Raw genomic sequence first — 20,882 nt, 5'->3', positions numbered from 1 at the left:
GATTTATTTTTGTGTGAAGTCTTTTATATAATTAATAGAAAATCATGTGAGGTAAATACTTATTTCTAATGAATAATCATTAACTTATATCTAAGCAAAAGAGATAAATAGATGCATTTTTAAACCCGTGTTATTAAAAATCCTGTTCTCCTGATAAATTTGACGAATAGATTTTAAGTCAACGCAAAAAATACACTTACAACAACTTACAATAAATTTTTGAAAATGTTAAAAAATAATTAGAAGATAACGATTACATATGGCAAGATAACGTTGAAAAAAAACGCTGACTATTCATCAGCTTGGATGCGTCATTTGCCGATCAAGCGAGCGAAACTTAATTCTCACAATGCTTCGCAAACAGCAAAAGCCTCTTTTTGAAGGAGTATCTCGACAGCCTACCTCATCCCCGGCTGTGTTCGTTCTTTATTCGCTTGCTGGCGAGCGAGGAAAGCGCAGTGCTCAGCCATAAACAGTCGGTAGGATAATTAACCCTTTGAGGAGTCTGTTGCTTTGACGATTTTAATAATCTTAAAAGACAGCAGCTTCTGATTAGTACTTTAGCCCACACGAATGCAATCGACAATGCTTCTCTTCGTCGTGTACATACATATCATCGCGACGCGATGCTGTTCGAAATTATCGTTTTATGATCTTTCGTGGTACATTATCGTAAGAAACTCACTGAGCTTCGCGATGTCGAAATATATCCATCTTTCAATGATACTCTCGTGTTACTTTTCAATTAAAAAAATTTATGATACAATCTTATTATGCTGAATCTTTTCATTTAATCAAGAAGTAATTATATGTGTATGAAAAAAAAAAATCACATAAATATCAATATTTTTTTTTAACTTTTCCATACTTAGCTATCATAGCAAATAATATAGTTCAGAATTACTCATGTGTGACTATAAAATATATTGTATAAATTAAATATCAATTTCTATTCGTACAATGACAGAATGAAATTAAAATAAAGTATGGATAAACCAGCGACTATACAGATATCGTCTGATTACGTTGATTAATTTCAGTGACGGAAAATATGATAACAATATTAGGTCGGAAACGTACATTCAACTTTTGTAGCGTACGATACCTTTACGTAGGTACTCATATGCCACTTTGAAGCATTGACATAAAAGCACTCCTATGCAACACGACGTAAAAGACAAGCCACGGCATGAAACGACCCTTAGTAGCCGATAACACACGTGAATTATTTTCAAAAGCTAATTTTTGCTGTGTATACTCAAAGTCAAAGGACGTTGTTAGACTACCTTTCCGGTTCAGCGATATCACATTCAACTTTTAACAAGCAAAAATGTCCTTTCCAACTGTATATTGCATTTCCAACACACATTCATATGTATATGTAAATAAAAGAATGCAATATATTGAAAAAAAAAATATTATACAAAAACTGAAATATAGAGGAAGAAATATTCTATTTTTATGTAAACAGATAATTTTATCGTTTTAAACAACTAATATAGAGAAACAGAGCAATGAGCCAATGAAATCGTTAAAATCTTTTAAAATTATAAACTAATATATTAATTGTTTTATTTAGAATTGAATCCATTTTCCCTCGATCGCTCAAATTCAAATGGTAATTATGTTACACAAATGCGATGACGAAAAACTGTGATTTAATTTTGGCCGCTCTATCTCGAATACTTGAGGAATAATCTAAAGCGTGTCAAGAGGGATTGCATAATAGCGTCGCGTTCATAAAGCATGTGGTCACATAATGTTTATGTATAGTGATAAGGTGAAAACTCCGAGTAAATAAAAATCACACAACCGAGAGCCTGTTCCGTAAGTGCGATAACCCGGGTCAAAGACGATTACACAAATCACACTCATCGACAGACACAATCAGCATTTACAAACAAATTGCATGACCAATCACGCCTGTACAAAGCCCTTCGTTCACTGTCTAAGCGCGCATTCGCGCTTTCTTGCGTTATTTCCCGTCAGTATTATCTATCAATTACACTGTATATTTGTAGCCGAATAAATAATATTCATATCTATGAAGCCTGAACTAGTTTATTGTACGTGTTCTCTATTTCGACGTAACTAATGTCAAACAGTTAAACACATATTTTATTTTTCATTTATCATTTATATGTCATATATTGAATATATGTATAAAATATTGAAATATTAAAATACACATAAAGTTATAAATAGAATACTATTCTGAAATTTGATGCAAATTATAGATCGTTTAGTAGATTTTATCTCTTTTATTACAAGTAACGTAAAGTAATACGTTATATAGATGGCTAAAAATAGCGAAAATACCTACAATCGTTATTTATAGCTAAGTAATTTCGAGATAAATTGCTCTCGTCACTCTGGGTTCTAAGTCTCTAAAAGAAAGATAAAGTTTGGCATATGGCAGCGCGCGCCTAAATAGAGAAAATCGAAGCGCAGTTAACAGCTGGAGCCTGCATTCTGAGACACACGTGCTCGCTCGAGAAATGTCTGTTTCGTCTAATTATTTTTCTGCTACGGCTCGAACGACGACGCGGACGTGCTTTTGACAAGTAAACCCTTACCATGACAAATGTATGTATCGAGGATATCGCAACGGCTATTTCACGCGAGATAAATCGCCGTGAAAATAAACAAACGGAACACGTATAACGTAACTTTCTAATTGCGTTCGTTAATTTTACATCTTCTATTAGGGTGAACCCGATATACGCCGCAGAAGTCAGAAAAAATAGAACGAGTGGGGATAATTTTCCGTCAATTACTTTGTTACATGCCTTTATGGTATATTAGTATTATGTTATGATTTCAGTTTTTTTACTGTTAATATTAATGAAATTATTGCGAGTTAAATCGATTTTTTACTGTAATAAGTAGTGCCATCATAATTTATAATCTACATAAAATGATTATTGTAGAGCGTGTAAAAGACTTAGTGGTTATTTTGCAATAATAACCACTATTGGGATATACGGCATTTTTAGCGAGCGGGATGTTGTGCCGCAGTACAGATGCTCTATTTAAGAAGTTTTTGTTAATTCTAACAATTATATTTTGCATTAATGCATAAATGTTGATAAATCTTAAACGTTTAAAGATTATTTTCAAAGATTTGAAGCTATTTAAAAAAATTTTATCGAGTCCTATTTGTATTCCAATTTTCCTTCTGAACAATAAAAATTGTCATATATTAATAAACAAATGCAAGTTACGTCGTCATTTTACATCTTATTTATAGATTATTTGTGATTTTCTTGTGAATTATATACGAGTGGCCATATTTTCCCCCCCCTATGGGATAAATGGCAAAAATGCAGGGGTTTGAAAAAGTTACTTTTTAATATGGAAAATAAATTATTTTGGATTTCTAATATTTTTTTTACAGTAGTAGATGATACAAAGTTTTTATTCGTTTAATTAATTTGCTTTAAACATAGTAAATAATAATTGATAAATTAAGTTTTCGATAGGTGCGGCGTATATACCGGGTTATGTAAAATCGAACAAGACAACGGAGAAGTGTTTTTATTCCTTCCGAAGCCGGAGCTCGCGAGACGAGTCGTTATCGGCGATCATTACGATTTCCCGCGGTGCACAATGAGGAAGCCCCCAAACAGCGCGCGTCGGAAGCGATTTAAATATCAAGTGGCGACGCTCTCGACGAATCGTCCAAGTGACGGAGAATGATTACGCTAATGACACTGCTACGGGGTGGTCGGCGAGAGCGAGGTTGGCAGAAGGGACGCCTTAACAACGGGATAGGTGCAGACTGGTACGACATTCCGCACGGCACGCGATCCCGACATCAACAACTGCGAGGCCGCTCCGGCCGGGGCTCCGCGAGATATGCCCCGGCTACTTTTATCGAGGTCTACCTTTTTTATTACGTCGCCACGGAACATCTCGTCCCGGACGTACGATTTCGCTTTTATTGCGTATACATGCCTTATATATACCTCCCTGGACGTCCCGTGCTCGTCCCGCGCTGACTTATCGTCCCCGCCACGCCCGCACAGGTGCGCCGCGCGAGCCGAGGAGGGAGATCCCCATATATGCATCGGCGAGAAACGATGAAGAGCGTGGTTGATACGCGTGCAAATCCGTGGTGCACGGTGTTAAGTGTTAAACCGACATGGAAACGGGTCATTGGACTCTCGTGTATGCAAAAGGGCGAGGAGAGAAGCGTTTCAGAAGGCGACGGGTATACCTACTATACGATGACACGCAAATATGATCGTTCACGAAGTGAGCTATATTCCTCTCGTACGAGTCGTGAACACTCATACATGAGAAATCGACCAGATTTTTACCTTTTATTTCTTACTTTTGTGGATATTATAATGTTTTCTATTATTTTCTAACATTGATCGATCAGAGAAATACAAATGAACGATGCCACTTCGACAAGAGAAAGGTCGTCTGACTGTTGCGGATTAGTCGATTACGATCGTCCCCCCCCCCCCCCCCCCCTCGACTCATCACACAGTGGAACAAGCGCAGTGAATAATGACGATATTATTCAAATAGCGCGTCGTGCCTCGCAACTTCCGTGATTTTTTGCAGAAGTACAAAGACAGAGCGCGGCGCATTAGCGGTCACGGGCAAATTACCGGTGTGCTCGCGTGTGCTCGTACGGTGAATTCATATATGCCGCGCACTGTTTCCCATTCCGTCGAACTTGCCGAGACATTAGGCACAATTTGCAAAAGGTAATCGGGCGAAGCAAAAAATGATAAGTAATATTCAACACTTAAAGACCGTTAATATAAGAACGCAACTAATAGGAATACGAAGCCTATAACAGTCTAGCTTGGATCTTTATAATTGCTTATATATAACTAAAAAACTCTAATAATAGAAAATAATAGTAATGATATAAAATTAAATAGCCTCTTTGATTCTACTAAAAATAACAGAGTGTTAAAAATGTATAGAATATTATTATTCTAAAATATCGCTAATTTATGTTTGCATTTATTGTTATATCTCTAAAATTTACTGCCACACCACGTGATATCGTAATCACGTGACATCCTAATTACAACGAAAAGAAAAAATAAGGCTATTTTCAGATGCTAAACTTAAATAAAATAATGTGAACGATCGTATAAAACATTGTTTTATGAAATTTTAAGGGAAAGACGTAGTTATTGTATAATGCAAATGTATAAATAGGTTATCTAATGACATTTGTGCATGATATTCAGCGAAGCTAGGTTGGCCGAGCGGTCTAAGGCGCCAGACTTAAGATCTGGTTCCCATCTGGGAGCGTGGGTTCGAACCCCACACTTAGCAAATTTTTTTTTTCAAAAAATTATTTATAAAAGAATCAAAGAGACGTGCTTATGATTTAAATTTGTTTAACAATATGCTTGTCAATTTTTTAACAACATATCTTTTATCTCCAGAATTATCCATACACATGATTAAGTTTGAAATACACAAATAAACACACAGTGTAAAAATAAATTATTCTTATTTTTTTTTTTAAATATATTTGAACTGTAATATATTTGTTACGTTTAGATTTATAATTTATTATTAATGATACCTCGGAGCAAGAATGACGCGATTTCCGCGAGAAGATAAACGACGGGGGCTTCCGACGTAGTCGAATTCAAAATGACTTCAGGGTAAAGACTGATGGCGGTGATAATTGTGCCGAGTATAAATGACTCAATGAATGATCATAGACAATTAGAGAACACGAGATAAACCGACATAATGTTGTGCAGTACCAATTCCAAGTGATTGATAAAGCAAACAGCAATTTCGCAGACAGTAAAGACGCTGAAAGCGCAAAAATTATCGATGAATGTTACATAACATGAATATTATATCAGTGTAATATAAAATAAAGCGCTTTTTTTATTAAAGCAATAAAGCTGTGTAAAATAAATTTTTTCAAATAAAAATCTTCTGAAGAGAAATAAATTTGAATGTATGTATAAAGTTGAATAAAATTTTACATGCATATAAGAACGTCTCACTTTAAAATCCCATAAAATCCGGCGTTTCTATCGATCACTTTCAAGCGCTATTTTAACGCTGATCGGTATATCGAAAAGGAAAAGCGGCCGATTAAATAGGATTAGCCGAACGGCAGACCCTTTTCCCAAAAGACTAGGATTTGACACCGTAAAAGTGTCCACCCTATGGCAAAGGGGAATCTTCGAAAGAACAAGAGAGAGAGAGAGAGAGAGAGAGAGAGGAAAAGAGGGGGCTGAATGGCGGAAAGAAGGAGAAGGAGCGACAATTGCACATTGAGATGCCTGTCACAACAATTTCGCTGAAAAAGCACAACACGCTGACATGATGTCGAGGCACCTTGTTGTAATTTCATTCCGCCGCATCTGTTGTCATTCTCACGTTACCCCCGCGAACTTCTCGACTTCGTTCGAGAGCGCGATACGAGAAGCGTCTCGTAATGTGAAAGAAAGACTGGGGGGGAAAAGAGAAAAGAAAAAAGATGAACGTACATTTCAGGCAACCCTTGCACGCGGAGTGCACAATGGACCCTGCGAGATATCCCCTGCAGTTTAGTACTCGTTGCTAATATACCGCGGTCGGATTTCGAGATCCAGGTAGGTAATATGAAAGAAAAAGTAAAAACTAAAGGAAAAAGCGAAACGCGTACCTATATTATAAAAATATCGTCTTCCTGTCTTTTTCGCATTTTCACTAAGTAATTTTACTAAAGTAATATACAATTATAATAAGGCTCAATGAATTTAAAAAATAATAAAAAGAAACAGAGCTACACAAGCCTAAAAATTCGTTAAATTATAAAATTGTTGGTAAATCAATTATGTCATTACGTTAAAAATATAAAGTTTAATAAAAATATAAAGTTAATGAAAACATACGTTTCGACCTTTGTTAGGTCATTATCAATGTTATAAAGGTCGCAAGAATTCTTAACGAAGATATTATAAAATTATAAAACATAAAATATGTATAAATATAAAAAAATATAAATACTAAAGTAATTTTTTTTTTCAATATATTTCACGATTTTAATTAAATAAAAGTATACAATTTGTGGCCGTGCAATGTATGTGATTTCTGAAAACGATATTAAACTTAACAAATATTGATAAATATTTCATTCAATTAATATTGTTAAAGAATATTTTATATCACAGCTTTGAAAAAATGTGTTACGTAAATCTACATAAACGTGCCTGTGAATTCAAATGTTCTTATATTTTTCTCTTCATTTTTCATCTTGCACCGTTATACGTGACTCCAAGTTCTTATCATGATTTAATTCGAAGGAGAACAAAGCATGCAAAAAAAAAGTCCGAGAGATAGGTTCGAGGAAAATGCTTCACGACAGCTCCAGCCATCCCTCGCGATTGCTAAAGGAAAATCGTATTTCTAATGCTCGGGCGTCGCGTATCCGTTGTTCCGTAAAATCGCGTTAGTGGAATAAAGAATATTAAATTATTTTCCGTTCAGAGTCGGACCATCACTCCGCATTAGTGTCACCCTAAATCGCAGCTTAAGAATGCAAACAGTTTTCGTCGTAAGCTGAGTGTTTAGACGATTCCACCGAATACCAGTGGAAAATTATTTGGTGTTAATTACGAGGAATTAGAGAAGAGACCTTTTCGCGGAGCTTTGAAACCGAGCCAACGATTTTCAGACATTAAGAGGACGAGACAAAAATTAATCAAGCGTCTTCTCGAAATCATAAATAACGATTGGAGGCGGTCGGCGTGCGCTCAGACAATGGATGACAAATTGTGTGAAAGCAAAACAAACGGTGGACTAGATTGAGCCGGCTAGTCGGTTCGGTGGCTTTGCCATTGTCATCAATATAGCTGCGCGGGACATAATCTGGCGATAGCTACGTCGGCCAAGAAAAATGGACTTTTTCGCCCAGTGTCCACGATCCTTTCGCCCGAATTGCCCATTCTACTGCAAATTATATTCCACCCCGAGACTCGTCCGTTGCAACAATCTCAAGCCCAGATCTATCTGTCGGTATATCGCAGTAGATTTGTCTTCCCGCGGGGTTTATTTCGACATGTTTAACCGTATCGTTTCTATTTCAAGTAAAAACTTGTCTCAAAGTGTACCTGAATACACCCAAGTATATATATTAGCGTGTACTGCAAAAGAAGATACACCCCACTAATTAAGGCGCGATAATACTTTGCGTTTATCACATGATAAGATATAAATATACTCGCCTAATAAACACTTGATTAACATTTCGCGTGTTTACATTTACGTTCGAGACGAGTTAAAGCGCATTCCAGACTATAAGGCTCTCGTTGAAAATATCCTGAGGCAAGGTAGATCATCGTGTACGGTTATCAGCGACTAGACGTAAACAAGGGACGTAGGAGGGTTACAGCGAAAGTCGCTTTGTAGCAGGCAGGGGGAAGATCGGATCGAGGCCGTGCGAGGAAAGGAGCGCAGTAATCTTAGCGTAGCAGGACACCGCCGCGCCGCGCCGCGCCGTGGCGATCGTAAATGTTTAATATCGTGATTAAAGGCGCTGGCGCCTCTCATTATTATTTCAGTCTAGAGGACATTTCGCTCGGTCGCCTCTCCTCTCCGATCTCTCGTCGCGCCGTCGAGGTTTCTTTTCAATTCTCACTTTTCTCCGTCGACTTAAAAATCCTCGGCGAAAATTAGCCGGCTAAATATTTAAAGCACCCCACTGTCGTCTCTAGGAAGCGCGGCCGACGAAGGAAGAATGAAGAAAGCCGAGAGGATACAAAAACCGTCTGTGCCAGCAGCATTATTATCTCTCGGCATGGAAGGCGGGCGTGATCTTTATTTGACGGATTTTCGCTCTACGGATATATCTTCATTCATCGCGCCCCGTCACTTCCCGCTGCACACTTCGTGTCATCGAACACCCGCCGCGACTTATTGTTCTAAATATTCTCTCAATGAGTTCACCCTCACGTAATTCCTATTCCTCGTCGGTAGGCTTGAGAGAGAGTCGTGAAATTATTTCGGTATAAATTAAAGTTGCTACGATTTTTCGTCCAAGTCTAAGATTACTCTCGAAAATGAGAGATTGTTTTCAAAGAGCGCGAGCTCTTTGACCGTGGAATGTTATTAGGAATGAGTTTGCATCCGTGCACTTTGAATTTAGTATAGTTTTCGTTATTAAAATTTTAATAGCCTAGAGTGACAATTAATAAGGTTGTTTAACATTAAAGCTCCTCATTATTTATGTTCAGGGTTGGGTAGTAACTAGTTGAAACGTTAAAAGTTAAAAAAAAATTAGAAAGTTAATAACTTTTAACTTAACTTAGTTAATTTTAAATGCATTAAATTTTAACTTGACAAAGTTACTTTTAAACGTTAACTTTATAACTTTTTTTAAGTTAAAACATTTTTTTATGGCTTAGGACTTATTAAAAAGTAAACCTAATAATCTATATTGTAGTTATTTAATCTCATTTTAAGAAAAATTAGGACATTTTGATCTAAAAAATAATTTTTTTCGAAATTAACTTTTTCTTCAACTTGAGTTAATTCAATATTGACTTAACTTACGTTAAGTTAATTTTTTATTCCTGCAACTTTTAACTTAACTTTATTCAGTTAAAATTTTGTAAAGTCATTAACTTTAACTTTATTCAGTTAAAAAAAAACATTAACTTACCCAACCCTGTCTATATTAAAGTACAGCATTTTTTATATATACTTTCTGTGTACAAATCAAACTATTTTATACAAGTTTCTATCGATAATTAATCCATGTTACAGGTATCTTTTTCTCGACATATACATATATACAGTTACAACGCATAGACAGTAAACAACATAAATTTATATTTTGCAACGTGAATCACGTCCCTGAAAAAGTTTCTCGAGAACCAGGTTAATTCAACACTGCCCTAAATGCGAAACGTTCGTGAAATAATTCCGCAAAAGTACGTATCGCTCGACCGATCGCAATAACACTCGAAGATAGCTCTCGCGCGGAATCAAAATTCATCCATGACGTCATAACGGACGTTCTATAGCTGGACGGGAAAAAGTTGCGGAACAAGTTATCCCTTCGTCGTCGATTGCCCGTAAAACGTTCCGTCGAAGGGCTCGGCGCCGCGCTGACAATTGGACATTTAAATTCAGCCGGAAGTTACGCCGCTTGTAACACGGAAAGAATCCGCGACTATACGCGCGGCGGGGGTGCCGGGGCACTTTTATGTCGCGTCACGAATTCGGACAGCGCGAGAGCACTCTCGACGCGAAAGGATATTCGTAAATAAAATTTTCGGGCGAGAGGGTGTGACAAAATGGTCATACGCTCCAGTGCTGACCCCAGCCCGTAGGTGGGGGGGGGGGGGGGTCAAAACTCGATATCTATGCGCGGCGAGGATTTTTTTTTTATGTTGTTTTCACATAGTTACGTTCTTCCTCGGGGGACAAAATAGATACCCGGGATTGCCGGACAGGATATTATAACGGTTCAGTGACAGGGGGATCCTGGCGAGAGAGCTCTCTCTCTCTCTCTTATTTTCCCCTTCGAAAGAAATACTTCGAATACCGCAGGTTTAAGGCGACTCTATTAGATCTCGTCGAATCTCCGATGTCGCGACATACATATCCGATTTATATACACGTTTCCGTGTGAAGTGGCTTTCTATAAGAATTCCGCAATTTAGCGGTAATACGACGCGTTCGAATTTAATTCTCGCAGACTAGTACATTCTTTTTGTCGTTGTTATATATAGATTTATTTTAGTATCTATTATATGAGAAAAAATTATCCTGTCAGGTTTTTTGTATGAAACTTAAGATGTTCAATAACAAAACAATATGTGTGTTATGTGACTTATAATCTTATAATATAAAATAAAACCAAAACAAGGAGCATACGCAGCCACAGCGCTAGTTACGATGAGCCTTTATTCAAATTATACGTCAAATTTGTCTAGACGTTTCGGTCTATTTTAGACCATCGTCAGTAAAAAATTATTAAAATTATTACAATTAATAGATCGAAATTGGCAATCCTTGTGTATTTTTTTATATTGTTTAAAATCATTTTTTAACGTCAAGTGCTTCTAATTAAATTGACAATTGTCAATTTCTTCTTATGTACTGTAAATGTTCTATTTCCTTTGTTTGCACAGAATTTCCAAATGCTATTAACATCTAAACTAGCACTGTACGCTCCTTGTTTTGGTTTTACGTTCAATAAGAATTGATATCGTTTAAAATGTTCTATTCAACAAAGTATTCATAATAATTAGAAAAACAATTAATTAGTTGCTTAAGTCATACTTGATAACAAGTATTTTTTAATTAATAACAAATTTTCATATAATTATATCTTATTATGCTTTATCATAACATGAAGCTATAATGAAATTTGTTATCAAGTATCTTTAAAGATATCTTCCAAATATTTTATGCTAAACGAATACACACGAGTTTTAGTTTAATAAATAATTTACAGATTACCTAAATTTCATAAAGAAATCAACAATCGCTGAAAAAGGACCTGTGAGTTCCGAAACTTTCGATTTTTTAATATATTATGTTTTTTTATATTCTCTACCATTTTTGTCATACTAATATTATATATTATTAAATTATTTTATGAAAAAGAACTTTATTACCGCTCGATTCAGACCGTCACTTCTTTTGCATTGCAAAAAACGAGCGAAATCTATTAAATAATATTTATGATGTTACTTACAATATTTTTTATCTATTTTAAACTTATATGTAATTTATTAAAAATGCATATTTTATACACATAGATAAAATATACATTGTTTAATAATATACATGTATCTTATATATTTCAAGTTCAAAATAAATAAAAAGTTATATTATACGATCCATTCTTTATTATAAGTATGTGAATATATATTTCAAATGGAGCAAGAGAGCGAAGAAAAATATATCGCAAGTAACAAAGCTACATGTATATCGTAGCATCGATAGAGCACGGACTACTAAGTACGCTTACGATCAATCAAGGCCATTATCCACCAGCATTTCTTGCCTCTCGTACGACTCATCGACGTGCGATTACGTTAGAGAACCAGCGATTCGCGCTATACGTTCTGCCTTATTGCGTCGTTTTCTTTTTTTTCCAACAATGATTAATTCCCACGTGCACAGCGCTTGCATTCACCCCACGGGGAGAGAGAGAGAGAGAGAGAGAGAGAGAGAGAGAGAGGGAAAGAAAGGGAAAAAAGGAAAGCCTTATGTCGCAGTATATTTCGCACGATTATTCCCGGGTATGTTCGATGGAGATAGGCATAACGTATCTCTACCCGTATGATGACGACGGCAATTCAAATGATAGCATCTTTCTTTCGCGTCGACAGGAGAGAGGGGCTGATAGCTCCGTGCTCGCGGATACCAACGCGGAACTTTTGCATATGACGAATCGAAGACTATTACCATTCAATCTCTTTGCGCAGTTTCATTTGCATGCCATCGTCTCCCTTGTCACGCTTTACATACGGCCACGGCCGTCGGTTGACGTTCTAAATACGCGCCATTTTTTCACCGCGCGACGATCGATTCCGATGTTGACAGGCTCGCGCCGATTGTGTGCCTTTCAATAAAGACTGTAAACGAGAGACGCACTGAATCGATTCTTTTTTTAACGTTGCGTAACAATTTCGACAAAAATAATTATTCAATTTCAATATTATGTTATATAAATAGTATGATGCATTATTTCTTCTTGCCGTTCACCAAATGTTAAACAAGAATAAGCGATGCATTATGCGTATTGTGCGTAAAATGCACTGATAAGTTAAATGTGATAGAAGTCGTGATATAAACGGGGATGTAATATTATTATACACGTAAGAGAAATTTAACGTTCATTTAAAAAATGAATATATTTTTCATCTAGAAATTCATATAAAAGTTGGAAGAAAATATCAATTATTAATCAATAATATACGACAATGAATTATTTTCGACGGAAGACAAAATAAATTGTCACGTATAAACTGCGGCAAAAAAACTGGAGATGCCGGGGATCGAACCCGGGGCCTTTCACATGCAAAGCGAACGCTCTACCACTGAGCTACATCCCCCGTTTTCAATGATCTCCGAGTAACACAAGAGTAGCAGTCTGCTTTATACAGCGTCGTCGATGATTTCAATTAACGTAAGAAAAACTTACTCGCTAATAAATTAGATGGTTAAATACGTTCAATACGAACGTCTATACTATACGAATATCGCCGTGTTCCGAGTGACGATAAAAGATACAAACTCAAACACACCAAAGATCGAATGTCATCATTATATCTTACGAGATATTGAGCTAAATGCGATTATATTGCAAAATATTTCATCGGGGCAAAGTGCTATTTTAACTCTCTTATCATAAAAGATTTTTGAAGGTCCCATGGTGTAATGGTTAGCACTCTGGACTCTGAATCCAGCGATCCGAGTTCAAATCTCGGTGGGACCTTAACTTTTGATTTTCCGCTCTTTATTTCGCGTGTTCATTACCCCAAATCAATTAATGCTGCTTTCAAATATTAATTTTACCATCGCAGAACAAAATTATATTAATTTCGTACTACGTACTTATGTATTACTCGGCTATGTATACACAGGCTTGTGGTTACTGCATAGATAACGATCACATTACTGTAAAGTTGCCTACATAAATTATTGCAATACTGTCCTTGAAATTCCCTCTCGATAAGTATGTAATAAAGTCATATCAAAAAAAATCGATAACATTAATATACGTAAGGTATTGGAGAGAAATTTACAATGTTGAAAGATAATTGTTTAAACATATTGTCTCTATATCGCAATTGTTAACTTTGTTAAATAAACGTCAATATAAATACAGCATAGCTAGAATAATTAAATTAATTCGTGCATACTGTATTTATGATCCATATAATTTTAAATCTTTTCTACTAAAAATCATCAAAAGACAATAAAGTAAAAAAAAAAAAGATTTGACAGCGGTGGGATTCGAACCCACGCCCTTTACGGACTGGTGCCTAAAACCAGCGCCTTAGACCGCTCGGCCACGCTGCCTTCGACAGAAGCTCTCCATAACTACATATAAATTAAGCCTTTCTTCACGATAGATTGTATTGATCGAAAACTGGTCAAAGTACGATTGCAAAATTCAAAATCGATATAAAAACCGCGTGCGTTTATTTAACTGTGCATAATGAATTGTCAAATATGTCCTATCATTAAATATATCCAGACATTAATTTATAGGTAAACGCTACTTTTTATTAAAAATATTTTTTATTTGTGCCGTGTGTTGTTAAACAATTATTATTTTTAATAAAATACATCTAGTAAAGGAATATATTTTTTACATATTTTTACTCGCTTTATATCGGATACTTTTTATATCGTACACTTCGATATACTGAACGCCCTGTATAACAATAGTAAAAGAAATAATGCATTTAATATAAACATCTCGTAGATGTAAGAGTCATGTATCTCTAACATTGTTTCGCATTCTCCCAGCACGTGCTGTCGTATTGGCCTTGATTACGTCACGCGTTACAAGCGTATCTCACGTCGCGTTGCCTGGTAGCTTGTTCTCGTAGTCGGCACTGTATGTGTAATCAAAAGTAACTAAGATATCATTCCGTTACGTGCCTTCTCGCGTGCCAGCGTTGAATTAAGTAGCAACTAATCAATTGTCTTTGTAATTATTACCAGTGAACGCTTTGTTGAATAAAACATTTTAAGTTTTATAATACGATATGGTGGGAAACCTTTGTCAAAATAGAGATAAACACAGATTTTGTAATCTGAATGGTGAATTCTAAGATCAAATTACTTTCAAATTGAATTAAATGCAATTAGAGGAGGAGGAGATATTAGAAAGTGCCGAAAGCGCTTTAAAAGGAAACTTGATTCCGGAGGAGTCAAAATGGACGAATGAATTGGCCATCTCGCGCGCGTTGCAGTAGTGAACGTCATTATAGCGCCGCAAATCTCCTCTTTTATTTTCCCTTCCCGGTAGCGCCGGGTACCCCAGGCGATAAGATCTCAATATAAAAATTCATGCTCATAACGTGACTCTCCGCTGACTTCTTCTTTTTTTTTCTTTCCTTTCCTTATCGCATTCCCGGGGGACCGCGGCATAAAGCTGACGCTCGAGAGAGCCAAAACGAAGCGCTTCGGTTATGTCGAAACGGCTGTAGACAGATCGATAAATTTGCGTGAATACTCGTATAACGTAGATAAGCCGGTGTGATAAACTGAAATCGGGTCTTGAAAGTCCCGAGTCCCTCTCCCCGTCTCGTTACCGTTGCCGCGAGATACGACGCCGGAAAATGGAGGAAGATAAATTCGTCTCCCGTTGATGCACCGACTATATTTTATAACCACCGACACGTGAAATCTCCTTCTTTTCTATTGTGACACAAAGTTATTAATTATACAGCGCAAAATGCCATCACGCGAAAAAAGAATTCTTAAAGTAATGCATATGCTTCAATTCAAGAATATTTTATGCTTAAAATAGCGCCAAGAATAAACAATCTCCAATTCAGAATAAATTATTCTTAAAACAAAGTGAAAGATATTTTCTTAGTTGAAAATAAATTTTACTTCGATTAAAGAATAGAGTAATACTTGTTCAAAACTCAATATACTCGTATTAATATTGTTTCTTCTTCAATGACGCCTTTCATCAACTTAATGAAGAAAATTATTTTAATTCCAATACGATAATATTCTTATATAAACGTTAGTGTTTTACTAGATTTAATCCAGTAAATACTTGACATAGACTCATCTATATCTCCAACCTAACACTAGTAAACATTCTTTTCTTATACATTAAAATTTTAAATTATTAATTATTTTCCGGTTTATTAATATTTGAAAACATTATATGAATATGGATTTAATCGTACTTTTCTGAAAAAAGTAAATAAAGAAACTAAATATTAAACAGAATGAACACATAAATAAAAATTGTTATATTAATTAGAAACTTTATTTTTTAGAAATAGTCCAATAAGACACGATTTCTAAAAAATAAAAATTTTAATTAATAATTAATATAACAGTTTTTTGTTGCGAGGTTTTAGTGGAATTTTAAAGATAAAAAATAATTATAAAAAAATATATATATATATATAACAATATCTCCATACAAAACAATATTTTACAACAATTCACACTTTTTTCGCTGGGATGTAAAAGTACCTCTCAGGTAACTCTATTCCCAGACAAATATTGAAAATATATTGAATTGATTTAAAAATCACCGAAATAGAATCCGCTATATCCGTACATGGGAACGTTTCGGAAGAATTCTCTACGCACATAATGAAGAGGTGCGTCTAATTTTCTCAAATCAATTACTTTCACCGCCACTCTCGCCGATAATGAAAAACTGTACCTATAGATTTACGCGCGTATCTCGTGATAAAATGAGGTAAACGCGTTTTCCCTTCGCATCATTTCCATTTTCTCTTCACATCAGCCGACCGATCCCATTATTGTTTTATGGAAGCCATTCAATAGAGCTCATAATATCCGTAAGCGGCACCTGCATTTCCTAATAATCTCCATTACTCTCCCCACAAGTCGCATGATTCGCCGAAAATAAAATAGATTTATCATCCTCAATTGGCTCGTCCAGCAGTTTATTCGTAAGAATCGACGGCGCCTCCCCTCCTCTCACTATACAACGATATATGCTCACGAGGGATTTTCTCTGTATGATATGCAACATGCGAGACGTAATTCAGAGGGTGCGAGTCATCGAGATCATCCTCATTTCAACTACAACGGAACGATATACGATCGATCATTCGCGACGACAGCCACGAGTATCGCGGACCAAAGTGGCGGCGTGATTCTGCTAAACGCGATGCTAAACAGGTACTCTTCTTCGCCATCAAGCTGTCGAGACGTATCGTAACGTGTACCGTAATACGCCAACGATATTATAAGCGACTCGCTGAAGAGACGATGACTTTTTATCGCTCGACGCGAAAGTCTTTTGTGAAACGCGCACAATGCATCGCCGATATCTGCCGTTAATTGGTTAAATGGCTACAATTACACGATCAACAGGTAGCTGTTTCGATTTTCCTTTCCCTTTTCTGTGAAAGGGCCAGGCGTGAAAGCCGTGCCAACGCGCTCTGTGTAAAAATGCGAGATCCGAACTAAACGCTCTTTCAAAGAGTATCGTACATAAATATTGAACGTCGCGTTTTCAAAATTTCTTAAAAGTTACAAATTTTTTAAAAAGAGAACGATTTAGCTCCTACATTTTAAGCTTTTTCGTCATGACATACCTGACCTTTCCCGATGCTTTTTTCCAATGTTTGTAACTTTTTATTAATAAAGATACATACATTTGCTTAGTATTGTTGAGATTGAAATAAAATTATTTTTATAATATACTTCATTAATTTTCATGAAAGTTATAAGCAATTGAATAGTATTATATATTCGCGTAATGTAACATTTAAAAATTAAACATCATGAATAAACTTTCATCATGGCAGAGAGAGAGAGAGAGAGAGAGGTAAAAAATTAAACAAGAAACTTATTTAAATAATTCATATGTGATTATGTATACGATACGTGTTGTTCGTTAGCAAGTACGATAACTTTCTGTAAATTTTCCAAAGCCGTTAAGCTTCCATTTAGCTGTGAATTTAGAAACGCGGGATATAAATTATCGCATTAAAATCTCCATTACTTTCGTTCGTCGTACATTTCCATTTGTCTGCCGTATCTATGACGGCCAATGTGTTCCGCGCAAACCGGAGAGACAACGACACTTCGGGTTAACAGCGATTCTCGAAACGCCTCGTTAACGGAACGTCGCAATTTTCGCGAGGCCGTGCACCCGCGCCGGCTGATACAATGTGCCATTAACGAAATGCCCGATGAATATATATCGGCTATCGATCATTATGAGGGCCGCGCGGATATTCCAGTAATGGTCTATCGCAGCAATAATCGTCAACATGTGCAATAATCATGTCGTTTAATGACAATTGATGCGAGGCCAGGAAATGCGCGCGCTCGCTTTAATATCCGCGCGCCTATGTTTACCTCGTTATAGTCGCGCGTGCACGGCACTTCACGCAAGAGATAGCGGATAGATCCAAGGGAAGGGTACTATTGTTAATATCAGATGCGCCATTACGCGCGATCAGTCAATATTTTCTCGTAACTGACCTACGATTCGGGGTGTACGCTCGAGTGCATATACAGACTCTCCGCCGTAGCAAGCAGTTGCGCGCCGCAATTGCACGCATCCGATCCGGCACGCATGGAAAGCAGCAGGCCCATTACAAACGAGGCTACGTAGCTGATACGTTTTGCAATCGTATTCGGATCGAAATAGCCCCGATACGACCCTGCATATTAACGCGAATTAACGAAACGTTTATTTAAATATATTGTCAATTAAACATTTAAATACTAAATGTGTGTATAAATGTACGAGTATTAATTTTGTGTAAAACTATCAGTTTAATTTAACCATCATTTCTTTTTATTTTTTTTTTTTTTTTAAGTAAATATTTATTTATGTGCAACTGTCGTTTCATAATTTATTCTTATTTTCTTTTTAATTGGGAACAATATTTATAACGTTGTGAAAATATTTTAATATTTTACCACTAATTTTATTACGATATGTCATGTATACCTATTTATTCTAAAATCGTATAACAAAAAAATTAATTTTTATAGTTGCATTTTTTAATAGTGCATATAGAATTAAATTTACATTCTTTATGGAGGAGATAGAGGAATATAAAATAATGGACAATGCCTTTTATTCTTCTTTCCCAGAATAAGATTTTTCAAAGAAAACAACGCGTGGGACGCAGTGACCACCTGCTTACATAAAGATTACGAATAATTACAGCATTTACCAGGGGATTACACGTTTACGGAGAGGCGTTTCATTTCGGAAATGTGTTGCACCCGCCGATTTTGCAACTTTATTATTTTTCCACGTGGGATTATACTTGCACAATGGAGAAAATAATCGACAATCGGCGCCATTGTTTCGCCCAAGAGTGATGGATTAATCCGTCCCTGCTCGGCATAATCCTCCTTGCGTAACCGCACAATGCCGTACTTATACGGCGCGCGGGCGGGACTATCTGCCGAAATACGATGTACAGCCGCGCGGAGCCATTTTCACGTAACCGACCCGCAGCGGTTCCGGATGCGCTGCGGCCAGCTGCGGCTGAGTTAACCCCCCGCACGCACACACGCACGCATATATAGGGGCTATGCAGTTCCGGTAACGTAAGCCGCTGACTCGGGTCGCGTTAACGGCGCGGCGCGGCGCGGCGCGGCGCGGCGCGTTACGGCGCGTTACACAGCCGCAAATATTTGTGCCAGGCGAATCGAATTACATGGCCTCTCTGTTTACGTTCGTCGCTTTTGGCGAACCGGCTCTCGGTAATTAAAGTGCGCATACTAAAATATGCGCGACGATAGGTCGCTTCCTCGCTCGCTCAAGGGATTCATTTTTAATGGGGGGGGATCTCTCGCGCGAAATATCGCGATGAATAATTCCTCTCTCTCTCTCTCTCTCTCTCTCTCTCGTGCGCCGCGCGGAAATACCAAGTTTTCGGTATGCCTCCCACACCTCCGCCGAAGTTTACGCGCGGTTAACGAACGCGCGTTGCACGTATAGTCGCAGCGGCGCGGCGTTTCATCGCGGACGGAAGTTTAATTAAAAACGGCTATGACTACGTTCGAGCCCGCGAAAGCTTTTCGTATACACGCGGCAACGGGTTTCATTTGCCAAGAAATATTTGCACCGCGTGCTATCACCGCGAGCGCAGTACACAGACGTATGATAATAAACTACTGCGGCCCGTCATGAAAGATTAATGGAAATGTTCGATAAATCGTCTAAAGGGTATAAATTATCGAAAATTATTCTCGAGGGGGTGGACGTTTCAAATGGGTTCTCTGCGCGCGCGCGCGGAAAACATGTGTTCAGATTTAATGCATTCAATTTTTTCAGTTGAACGAGCAACGAACGATTCCAAGATATATGAAAATGTTAATGGGAGATTTTTCAGCGCTCGTCGTGCGTCAAATTATCCTGCGGGTCCTCCGTTTATGAGCCGCCAGAGGCTTAATTAAAAACAATTTCATTACGAGTGCGGAGCTATCCGCGGAATCCCAGACTCTCATATTTCGCGGCTCGTCCGCCGCAACCGCGTACGCGCGATATTTCGGCGTTTCGAGACGGCGGCGCGTCCGGAAAACTACTCGATTATACCGGGTTGGATTATCGATCGATTTTTGCAATTTGTGCGTATATACGCCGCGCAACCCTCGTTCCTGCACGGCCGAAAATCCACGAGCGTCCCGCGCGCGAAATAGGATATTTTCCAGTAGAGTCGCGCGAGCTCGGGGCCGTATATAGAGGGGCTCTATATCTCTATATATCGAGGTAGCCCTCGCGACACGCGGTAATCAAGGGTAATTTGCGCAAGGCCAATTTGCGCGCAGAAATTCAAAACCGAAAAATTGGTCCACGCAAAGCCGTCGGCTCCGGCCAGCTAGGCCCACCCCCCATGTACTTGCTCTGTTTTCATCTCTCTCCCCTCCCTCCCCCCCTTCCCTAATCTCCGACCATCTCCCCCCTGAAAGCAGCGTTCACCTGCATCATCGAACAAACCTCGTTTCCTCCTGTAATTTCATTTTCGCGCAGGCCCTGGCGATCGCATGACTCGATTTTTCCACAATTTCACAGAGGGGAATTTCAATTAAATTACTCATCCCGCCAGCTCCGCATCGCGTACGGCTGTGTGTACGAATGGCGAGAGAAGCGGAGAAATGAACGGTGGAGAGAGAGAGGGAGGAAAAAAATAACGCGTTTCCCGAGCACATAGAGGGTATGGATACAC

At 37.5% G+C, this 20,882-nt stretch overlaps 4 non-coding genes across 4 annotated transcripts; 2 read left to right on the top strand and 2 right to left on the bottom strand.

The window, feature by feature from the left end:
* Positions 1-5,223: 5,223 nt before the first annotated feature.
* On the top strand, positions 5,224-5,307 carry TRNAL-UAA (transfer RNA leucine (anticodon UAA)). The gene has a single exon. It is a non-coding gene; the product is annotated as a tRNA-Leu (tRNA).
* Positions 5,308-12,986: 7,679 nt separating this feature from the next.
* On the bottom strand, positions 12,987-13,058 carry TRNAA-UGC (transfer RNA alanine (anticodon UGC)). Its single transcript has one exon. It is a non-coding gene; the product is annotated as a tRNA-Ala (tRNA).
* A 311-nt stretch (positions 13,059-13,369) lies between these two features.
* On the top strand, positions 13,370-13,441 carry TRNAQ-CUG (transfer RNA glutamine (anticodon CUG)). Its single transcript has one exon. It is a non-coding gene; the product is annotated as a tRNA-Gln (tRNA).
* Positions 13,442-13,947: 506 nt separating this feature from the next.
* On the bottom strand, positions 13,948-14,028 carry TRNAL-UAG (transfer RNA leucine (anticodon UAG)). Its single transcript has one exon. It is a non-coding gene; the product is annotated as a tRNA-Leu (tRNA).
* Between the last annotated feature and the right edge of the window lie 6,854 nt (positions 14,029-20,882).

Source organism: Cyphomyrmex costatus, unplaced genomic scaffold (assembly GCF_001594065.2).
Source record: "Cyphomyrmex costatus isolate MS0001 unplaced genomic scaffold, Ccosl1.0 scaffold6, whole genome shotgun sequence".
Classification (NCBI taxonomy): Eukaryota; Metazoa; Arthropoda; class Insecta; order Hymenoptera; family Formicidae; genus Cyphomyrmex; species Cyphomyrmex costatus.
The sequence above is the reverse complement of the archived record's forward strand: the minus strand, read 5'-3'. Positions and strand labels throughout refer to the sequence as shown.